Source organism: Stegostoma tigrinum, chromosome 7 (genome assembly GCF_030684315.1).
Source record: "Stegostoma tigrinum isolate sSteTig4 chromosome 7, sSteTig4.hap1, whole genome shotgun sequence".
NCBI lineage: Eukaryota > Metazoa > Chordata > Chondrichthyes > Orectolobiformes > Stegostomatidae > Stegostoma > Stegostoma tigrinum.
This window is the reverse complement of record NC_081360.1, coordinates 39,456,857-39,468,411: the sequence shown is the minus strand read 5'-3', so window position 1 is coordinate 39,468,411 and position 11,555 is coordinate 39,456,857.

Below are 11,555 nucleotides of genomic sequence, written 5' to 3'. Positions count from 1 at the left end.
TCTCACCTGAAAGAAGATGCATCTAATGGTGCAGCAGTCCATCACCACTGCGCTGGGGTATCAGCTTGGATTTGTGCACTCAAGCTCTGAAAGGGGCATTGAACCTAAACCTTTCCTCACTGACAACAGAACTGTGAAGAAAGCAAATACTGATTGGCAAGTTGGTAAGGAGGACAGCAACAGGCTGCAGAAAAATATAGATACTCTGGGGTGAGTGGAAATATAGCGAAGAAGGCAGACGTTGTCCATTTTGATGGGAAAGTTATAAGAAATAGAATATTTTGAAGTGTGGAAAATATTAGTATTCAGAATACTCAAGTATTCACACAAAATAAAAACAAATAATGTTGTAAATATTGAGCAAGTTTGTCGCATTCAATAAAAAAAAGCAGACTTAGTAGGCAAAATCGACTGCAGGTGACAATGCCCAGCAAAGGCCGTGCACTGCCTCCAAGGGAAAGGCTTATCATATTAAGTCCTCTCAAATGATTTCACCACAGGGTCAGGATCAAGTACCTGAGGTCACGTGTGATTGAGGACATGCTGAATATCATGGGAGAGGGGGTGTTAGAGGTAAGCGCAGGGGTGTAGTTGTGAGCAGCTCTGCCCCCTTCCTGTTGCCATGCGCCTCAATCAGAATGTGAGTGCAGCTGAATGAGGACTTCTCCTAAAAAAAAGTAAACAAACTGAAAAAAAGTTGGTTTTCGAGTTCCTTATGTGTCCACTCTCCTGTCCACTTCTGGGTGAACACCAGCAGCTATGGGATGAGTACTTTAAGTGGTCCTCAGATAACATCTTGTTGGGGAGTCCTGCACAGTGGCTCAGTGGTTAGCACTGTTGCCTCAAAGTGCCATGGACCCCCAGTTCGATCTACCCTCAGGCAAGTGTCTGTGTAGAGTATGCACATTCTCCCCACGTCTGTGTGGGTTTCCTCCCACAGCCCAAAGACTGCAGGTTAGGTGGATTAGCCATGGGAAATGCAGGGTTTACAGGAACAGGATAGGGATGTGGGTGGGTTTAGGTGGGATGCTCTTTGGAAAGTCACTCAATGGACCAAATGGTCTGCTTCCACACTGTAGTAATTCTCTAACTCTATCAGCCATCCTGCAACATCAGTGAAATGAGGTAAAAGGGCACCCTGATTCTCAGGTTGGCACCCTGCTGGCCAGTTACACACAATCAGCACCAAATTCACCAAGCAGAGACATGAAATACTGAAGAACATTTCAGTTTAATACCCGATCAAGATCACTGAAAAAGTTAGAGATAGTTCGGTTTAAACTTACAGTATTTATTGCATAGAGATTGGAATAAGAGAGTGAAGAGCTTTTCACATTAACATGTAGGTTTTTGGTGAGACAGAACTATGAAGAGGTGAGAGGGTCTCACTACTCAGCTACAGAAGTCATGCAAACCCCTTATCACCTCTCCACAAGAAAGTCTACCACATCTTACATCACACAGGCCACACAGAGTCGAAGTCCAAACCTTCACGAGCTGTGAGCTTAATAGAGGCTGGAAGCACACATGAGTATACCAGTGCCACTAGGGCAGCAGCAGTTGTTGCCAGTACGAAACACATCTGGGCCTTGGACTGGGGAGGGGTCCAGGTGGATGATTGTGGGTGGGGAGTTTACAGGGAAAAGGGGGAAAGGGGCAGACAGCTGTAAGGACAAGGCTCTCAGTAGACTACACCATCCATTTCCCAGTGCCCCAGATTACTCACCCAGGTACCTGAATGCTTTTTAACAAGGAACACCCCTCCACATCTGCAAACCCCAACCTATGAGCATGACAGAGTTTGCTCATCATGCTCCCTGCTCAGCAAGCTCCCTGCCCACTACGGAGGGGACACCAACAACAGTGGAATGAGGGAGGGCACAAAGTGCCATCGACTACCGCAGATAGTTTTGTTCTTTTTACTTAAGTGTTAGATCTCATGGTTTCCAATGAAAGTCCGTGTCACAGGGTGGTGTCAGGTGACCTTAATTGCAGCTCTATTTTTCAGTTCAGCTTCATTTCCCAGAGAAATAAGACACACAAAAAGCTTCAGAATGTCTTAACTTATACAATTTAAACTTAGAGCACACATTTCCCCCTTGGACTACTATTGGTTAGCAGCGCTGAGTTATCCCTTTATAATTGGCTCTCTGGCACAGCATCTTTTTTCGTTCAAACTTGCCACAGCAATTTCAATGTATTTTCAATTAAATTAATCATATCACTGAATGACAAAACAGATGGACAGGCTTATGGTCCATTCTGATCCTTCATGATATTTCCAGACTTTATCTTCCTTCTTGAGGCTTTTCCCAATGGATGCTGTTTTAAAGTAACATTGGCCAGGAGCACTGTTTTAACTGCTAATTAATTGGATACTTACCTATCAGCTCAGAACCTTTTAAATTCCTCATTACAGGAAATACAAAAGAATATTGATTTTTGATCAGTTCCAACAAAGTTGTGCGGTCACACGTAATGTTAGAATTCTTTAGCTCACAAGTTGTGCCTTAATGTGTTTATTCAATCCACATTCCAATGCCTGTTAATTTCTGTACCTTTGATTCATTCACGCCATAATAATATTGGAGCTGCTTTTACTGTATGAAACAGGTTTGAATCTTTTCCTCTAATGTTTTTATTGATTTTTATTAGGTGACTCTATGACTAGTTTGGAATCTATATGATTTTATGTGAAGGATCTTGGCAAAAACCTACTCTTAATATTCTATTCATTAAATAATTCAAGAGAAACAACTAATTAGTGTTAAATGTCCTTCTCTACATCTTATGCCTAAGCAACTCCAGCTGCACATTCTACCCCAGTCCCTTCAGTTTACGGAGCTACTATTGTTCTATTTGTGAAGACTACATTAAGCAAATATTTTCCCAAGGTGTCTAACTACGTTCTGCTGCATTAGCAATTGGCAGCCGTTTGCCATTTTGTGCTGCTCATTCACAGGCAGTTCTAATAGGAACAATGTACCTCTGTTAAAGGTCATAAAGTCATAGAGCTGTACAGATGGAAACTGACACTTTGGTTCAATCCATCCATGCCAACCAGATATCTTAAATTAATCTGGTCCCATTTGTCAGCATATGGCCCATATCCATATAAGCTTTTCCTATTCATGTGCCCATCCGGGCACCTTTTAAATGTAGTAAACGTACCAGCTTCCACCACTTCCTCTGGCAGCATATTCCATATATGCACCACCCTCTGAAAGAAAATGTTGCTCCTTAGATAATAAAATGTGAGGCTGGATGAACACAGCAGGCCAAGCAGCATCTCAGGAGCACAAAAGCTGACGTTTCGGGCCTAGACCCTTCATCAGAGAGGGGGATGGGGAGAGGGAACTGGAATAAATAGGGAGAGAGGGGGAGGCGGACCGAAGATGGAGAGTAAAGAAGATAGGTGGAGAGAGTATAGGTGGGGAGGTAGGGAGGGGATAGGTCAGTCCGGGGAAGACGGACAGGTCAAGGAGGTGGGATGAGGTTAGTAGGTAGCTGGGGGTGCGGCTTGGGGTGGGAGGAAGGGATGGGTGAGAGGAAGAACCGGTTAGGGAGGCAGAGACAGGTTGGACTGGTTTTGGGATGCAGTGGGTGGGGAGGGGGGGGGGAAGAGCTGGGCTGGTTGTGTGGTGCAGTGGGGGGAGGGGACAAACCGGGCTGGTTTAGGGATGCAGTTGGGAAAGGGGAGACTTTGAAACTGGTGAAGTCCACATTGATACCATTAGGCTGCAGGGTTCCCAGGCGGAATATGAGTTGCTGTTCCTGCAACCTTGTAGGGGACACCAAGCGGAGGCTTGGAGACCGCTTTGCAGAACACCTCCGCTCAGTTCGCAACAAACAACTGCACCTCCCAGTCGCAAACCGTTTCCACGCCCCCTCCCATTCTTTAGATGACATGTCCATCATGGCCCTCCTGCAGTGCCACAATGATGCCACCCGAAGGTCCCATTATCTCTGTTGCTCCTTAGATCCCTTTTAAATCTTTCCCTTTTCACCTTAAACCTATGCCCTCTACTTTTGGACCCCAGTGCTCTGGGGAAAAGACCTTGTCTATTAACCCTATCTATGCCCCTCATGATTTTATAAACTTCTAAAAGATCACCCTTTAGCCTCCGATGCTCCAGGGAAAATAGTCCCAGCCCATTCAGCCTCTCCCTGTATCTCAAACCCTCCAACCCTGGCAACATCCTTGTAAATCTTTTCTGAACCCTTTCATGTTTCACAATATCCTTCGTATAACAGGGAGACCAGAACTCAGTAATCCAAAAGTGACCTAGCCAATGTCCTGCACAGCCACATGACCTCTCAAACTCCTATACTCAATGCATTGAGCAGTAAAGGCAAGCACATCAAATGTCTTCTTCACTATCCTGTCTCCCTGCGACTCTACTTTCAAAGAACCTGCCGTCTAAGGTCTCTTTGTTAGAACACTCTCCAGGACCTTGCCATTGTGTGTATAAGCGCTGATCTGAATAGCCTTTCCAAAATGCAGCACCTCTCATTTATCTGAATTAAACTCCATCTGTCATTTTTTGGTCAGTCAGCCCATCTGATCAAGGTCTCGTCATACACCGAGGTAACCTCCCCCAATTTTAGTGTCATCTACAAACTTGCTAACCATACTCCTTATATTCACATCCAAGTCATTTATATAAATGTTGAAGAGCAGTGGACCCAGCATTGATCCTTCTGGCTCACTGCTGGTCATAGTCCTCCGGTCTGAAAAACTACCCTCCAATACCACCCTCTGCCTCCTACCTTCAAGCCAGTTCTGTATCCAAGTGGTTAGTTCTTCCTGTAATCCATGTGATCTACCCTTGCTAATCAGTCTACACTGTGGAAGTTTGGCGAATGCTTTACTGAAGTCCATACAGAGCATGTCCACCATTTTGCCTTCAGCTACCCTCTTTGTTACTTCTTCCAAAAAAGCAATTAAGTTTGAGAGACATGATTTCTCACACACAAAGCCATGTTGACTATCCCTAATCAGTCCTTGCCTTTCCAAATACATGTAAATCCTGTCCCTCAGGATCCCCTAAAAAAAAACTTGCCCACTCACCACGAATGTCAGACTCAGCAATCTCTAGCTCCCTGGCTTTTCCTTGACACCTTTCTTAAATTGTAGTGCCACTTTAGCCAACCTCCAATCTTTCAGCATCTCACCTGAAATACAAATATCTCAGCAAGGAGCCCAGCAATCACTTCCCTAGCTTCCCACAAAGTTCTAGGGTACATCTGATCAGGTCCTAGAGATTAATCCACCTTTATGCATTTTAAGATTTCTGTAATGTGGACTTTTGAGATGTTGCTATTTATATGATCCCAAGCTCTCTAGCTTCCAAAACCTTCACGATAGTAAACAATGATGCAAAATATTCGCTTAGTATCTCCTCCATCTCCTGTGGTTCCACACATAGGCAGCCTTGCTGATCTTCAAGGGGCTCTATTCTCTCCCTAGTTACCCATTGAACCTTAATATTTGTAGAATACTTTGGATTTTCCTTAATGCTATTTGCCAAAGCTATGTCATGTCCCCTTTTGCCCTCCTGATTTCCTTCTTAAGTATACTTCTGACTTTATACTCTTCTAGGGATTCACAAGATCCCTGCTGTCTATACCAGACATATGCTTCCTTCTTCTTCTTGACCAAAACCTCAATTTCTTTAGTCGTCCAGCATTCCTCACACCTACTAGGTTTGCCCTTCACTTTAACAGAAATATACTGTCTCCAGGCTCTCATTATCTCATTCTTGAAGGCTTCCCACTTTCCAGCTGTCTCTTCGCCATACTTTAAATGAACATTCCCTAGATTAGGTGCCTAAAACAAGAGAATTATTTTCACGTTGCTGGCAAAATCAATCATTTATTGCTTATTCCCAATTGCCATTGAACTGAGTCAGAGGGCAGTTTGGAGTCAACCACATTGCTATGGGCCTGGAGTTATGTATAGGCCATGCCAAGTGAGGATGTCAGACTTTCTTTCCTCAAGGGCATTAGTGAACCCAGTGGGTGTATACAACAATGAATAACGACCTTATGGTTACCATCAGACTAGCTTTTGTCCAGAATTACCCTTTGACTTTGAGTTTCACAACCTGCCATGGAGCAATTCGAACGCACATCCCTCGAGCATTAGCCCAGAGCACTGAGGAAGGGTCAGCAGACCTGAAACATTAAGTTTGATTTTTTTTCTTCACAGACGCTATTTTTTAGGATGAGTGATTTAATAGCAAGGACCATTTGCTCAGTGAGGTTGTTTGATTTGGAGTAACACGATGAAGATATTATGTGGAGCAAGCCCCATTTGGCACACAGAGGTCTAAAGGTCTGCTATTTCTTACAGCCCATGGTCAGAGATAATTCCCTCAGGTACACCATACAGACTGAATGTGGCACTAAATGAGTCTGCCAAGAACATGTTAATGGTCCTCCTGATGTATATACGGTATGTCATACATTACACCTTTGAGACGCTGTTTCAAATATGATGTTTGCTTGGAAATACTTGAAATATATTTGCCAGGAAATTGAAAACTCCAAGGCATGTCAGTAGGGCTTCTTTGTCTTATGGGATATGCATTTGCCTTCCATCTTTGACTTTTCCTGAGTTGGGACAAATTCTACAACTCAAGCATGTACTAATCATAACAAGGTCAGCCAGCTGGACCTCATAGAATGAGTTCCCTGATTGAGGCTATTAATCTGGTCCAATCAGGGAGCCCTGGCTGACTAACAGATTGAGTGTCAGGGATAATGACACTTTGGTACCTGACTCTGCATAAGGCAGTATTACAGAAGAGTTAGTGTGTAAATAATGGGTGAATGGATGACAGGATACCAGCTTCTGGAGTTTTTTCAGAACATGTAGGGCCAAAAAAAATTGATCTGACTTGCATTCACCTGGAATTTCTTGTTGTTGAAAGCAACCCTTTCACTGTGAGTTACTGTCACCAATAAAACGAAAGTTCCGATCATTGCAATTCCTTTCTTCTTCCCTTCACTACAACATGAATGACATGATACATACAATGCATGCAGGCACATTTCTGTAATTCTTTCCATTGGCTCCTGTAACTGTGCTTGACTGGCAGATAAACCAGAAAATAGTCTTTGGAAGTAATTTTTCCAAATAACGTTCTGATGGTGATGACTTCTTACCATTCTCTGGTTTGATGTAATTATCAGCATCCATGTTTAGCATCCAGCTTGGATAAAAATTGAAGTCCTGTGACCTTAGTATTCAATTCATTTCGTAGAATCTTGTCTGAGCATTTAAGGGAAATGTCTTAAATCGAGATATGCACTAACTATACCACATTTCTTTAGAACACAAATAATTGAATTACGCCAATATATATGGTGATCGACAAAGAAGATGATGCCATTGTATTCCATGCCATCCAGCTTGCACTTCACCTTTACTTCTATATGAATCTTGCACCTTCTGGGAAGTCCAAGGTCAGAATTGTTTGTTCTTAGGTAAAGTATGTCATCGTCTTTGAAACTTCCTATGGCATTGAACCTGTTCACATACAACTGTTGAAATTTCTCTACTGACTCAATGTGCGTATTTTTGTTCTCTTCCAGCACCTTGGGTCACCGATCCTCAATGCACAAAGCCATATGCCTCGGACATCCTGCCAATACTGATCAGTCTTGTTTACCAGGTAAAATATTTGTGGTTTCCATGCTGAACTAACTGAATTGTTTGTGTGCCAATGCAAAAGAATTGGCTATCCATTGCATGCAGTTAATTTAGAGGCTGTCAGATGCAACTTCATCTTTCTGTTCTTTCAAAAGGTCATCAACGTGAAATGCAAACTTTAGTTTTCCCCTCGCACCCGAAAGCATTATTTCAGATTTGCAGCAGCTTCAGTAATTTAGCTTTATTCCCTTTTAACTTGGATTTGGCTCCAATTCAATTTGTGTATGTGTCACATTTATTTGACCTGCCCAACTCTATGGATCTGTGAGATTTTGCCTTCCTTCCGGTTCAAGGGAAATAATCCTCAAGCCCAACAGTAATACAATTATAAAATAAAATGTCACTAGCGTCTATGTTTTGCTTACACTACATTCGACACAAACATTAATGCAGATCCCTATGTATCTAATTATTAATTTATCAAAAGTTGGAATAATACGTGGCTTATTCCAAAATAGCATTCCCATGCAAAATGCATCTACATGCACAGGCAATCACATTGTCCAATGCATCATGCCATGTTTTGGCCAGCAATCTTATCTCTAAGAATTTACCTTTAGTATTAAGTAAGGGTGTTGCAATCACTTCACAGGAGACCCCTGCAAATTTCATATATGACTTAGTAAAGAACAAATTCTAGTGTCTATTCCATTTACATTAACACCAGGAAATTCACAACTTAACAGATGTAAATATCTATACTTATTCTAGCTATCTGTCTGAATTGAGAGTGTGCAGAGAATTTACTTTGCCTCAGGCACTGGCTGCTACAAACTTAACCAATGAGCCAAGCCAGGGACCACAGAAGACAATTAATTTCTTACTCCTATCTAGCAAGTAGTTCTGTCGCTTCAGATCATTTCCATTCTGTATACTCTGCATTTTAAGCATTTTTTAAAATTGATCCTGAATTACATAATTTGGAATTGTAAGGAATTAGCTACAATCTAATTGAAATGTCGGGCTTGGCTGAAAGGCGCCATTTTCATTTCTATATCAGGATGTTGTCGATTCAAGAGCCACTCCAAAATCCAAGCTGACTCTTCAGTGCAGTACCAAGAGAAGGCTGTCATCTTTTGGATCAGTCGTACAATCAAGGCTCCAGCTGCACTTTCAAGTAGATGTAAAAGAACACACGCTACTACTTCTTTCAGCATCCCAGCCAATGTTTACCCTCAAACTACAAACAGATTAACATTGTTGCTTATGGGTCACGCTGCTTGCAAATTGGCAGCTGTGTATCCTGCAGAATGGCACTGACTCTACATAAATTCAAATCTTTCCTCTTCTATCTTTGAAATTAAAGTGGGTTGTCCAAAATTCCAAGTGAGGTCACCTCCTGCCATTTAAAATAGTGCAGGCAGCATGCAATTGTAATGTTGCCTCAACTATCCGACCCACTGTTGAACCCATGACTGAGTCACATTGCCTCAAAAGGAAGTGCACCTCTGCCAGATTAACACTTCTTGAAAACAGTATGCACTGTTTAAAGCTAACTTGTACCTCTTAAAGGTGAGGAACACTTTGACTGTAGCAGCAAATGAATTTCATTGCACCTATAGAAAACAACAGCAATACACAAGTAAATTTCTGAAGAAGGGTCTAGAACCGAAACATTAGCCATCCTGCTCCTCTGATGCTGCTTGGCCTGCTGTTTTCATTCAGCTCTACACCATGTTATCTCAAGATTCTCCAGCATCAGCAGTTCCTACTATCTCTGTAGCAATAGATAGCTCTTTTTTCCAAATCCCATGGACGAGACATTGCAGTTGTGATCATTAATACCAAAGTCATTGGCATCAGCAAAGCCAAATTTAATGGTACACTTATGCCTTCTTAAATACCACTTTACCTTCAACCTTTAATCTGTTAGGGAAGACAAGCTGAAGGCAATGTGACCATGCACCTTTTACTTCCTCTCCATTCCTTCCCTCACTCTACGCATATACTTTCAGATACCCAAGAACTGCGTCTGGCCAACCGGTGATGCCTCAGTGAGGCTCTAGAGGGAGAACTGACTAAGGAGGAAAAAATACTGCCACTGAGCCTAACATTTATGCTCAGGCATTGGACAGAGTGAAGTTCAGAGATGGCATCGAAGATGGAGTGAGTCATTTAGCTGTACTGAGGCTGAAGGAAAATAATTGGTCCGACGCGAATCCTTGGATAGTGAGGTAATGGGCAGCATTTGAGTCAGATGACAATCTTGATTAGGTACAATAGAGAAAAAGACTGATGGACACCAACACAGAAATGTTCTGGGAGACTCAGCAGTACCGAGTTCGAGCTCCTGGCTCCGCTTCCAGCTGCTCTCTTTTTTCCCCTTCTGGTCTTTTTCTTCATTTTTTCCTTCTGTTCTCTTTAAAAACTTTTATCCCGTGTCTTTGACAGGCCCACCCTCCTGAGCATGTGTGGTACCGGCTGTGTGGCTTATCCCGATGATCAGTGGTAGTAAGGGCAGCAAAGGTGATCGGTGGAGCCAGGAGGACTCCAAGCCATGGCTAAGTCGATGGAGATACAGCTTTAAAATCTAGACCTTTTCAAATAAAAACACAGGAAAAGAAATAAAAGAAACAGAGCCATACGAAAAACATCCAGATCTTAAAATCCTTATTTAAAAGAAAAAGAAATTCCGATTTTGTATGGGGATTTTGAAATAAATAGGGAGAGAGGGGGAGAACAAAGAACAAAGAAACCTACAGCACAGGAACAGGCCCTTCGGCCCTCCAAGCCCGCGCTGATCAAGATCCTCTGTCTAACCTGTCATCTAAATGGTCTGTGTCCATTTGCTCCCTGCCCATCCAAATCTTAAAAGACGCTAACATGTCTGCGTCTACCACCTCGGCTGGCAATGCATTCCAGGCACCCACCCTCTGTGTAAAGAGCTTTCCACGCATATCTCCCTTAAACTTTCCTCCTCTCACTTTGAACTCATGACCCCTAGTAACTGAGTTCCCCACTCTGGGAAAAAGCTTTTTGCTATCCACCCAGTCTATACCCCTCATGATTTTGTAGACCTCAATCAGGTCCCCCCTCAATCTCAGTCTTTCTAATGAAAATAATCCTAATCTACTCAACCTCTCTTCATAGCTAGGGAGGTGGATAGAAGAGGGATAACAGAGAAGATAAGTGGAAAGAAGACACAGGTCAAAGATGCGGGGATAGAGCCAGTAAAGTTGAATGTCAGTGGGGTGTTAAGGAGGGGAGAGGTTAGTCCAGGGAGGACGGACAGGTCTAAGAGGTGGGATGCGGTTCATGGGTAGGAGATGGGGGTGGGGTTTGAGGTGGGAGGACAGGTTAGGGAGGCGGGGACAAATTGGGCTGGTTTTGGGATGCGGTCGGGGGAGGGGAGATTTTGAAGCTTGTGAAATCCACATTGCTACTCTTGGGCTGCAGGGTTCCCAAGCGAAAATATGAGACGCTGTTCATGTAGCCTTCGGGTGCCATCATTTGTGGTGTTGCAGGAGGCCCAGGATGGACAGGTCGTCCAAGGAGTGGGAGTTGAAATGGTTCACGGCTGGGAGGTGTAGTTGTTTGTTGCGAACCGAGTGTAGGTGTTCTGCAAAGTGGTCCCCAAGCCTCAGCTTGGTTTCCCCCATGTAGAGGAGGCCACAACGGGAACAACGGATGCAGTATACCACATCAACCAGATGTGCAGTTGAACATTTACTTGATGTGGAAAGTCTTCTTGGGGCCTGGGACCCTTTCGCCTCACCGCGCACCCCCCCCCCCCCCCCCCCCCCACCATCCCAGGGCCCAAGAAGAATTTCCACATCAAGCAGATATTCACCTGCAAATCTATCAATGTGGACTTCACAAGCTTCAGAATCTCCCCTCC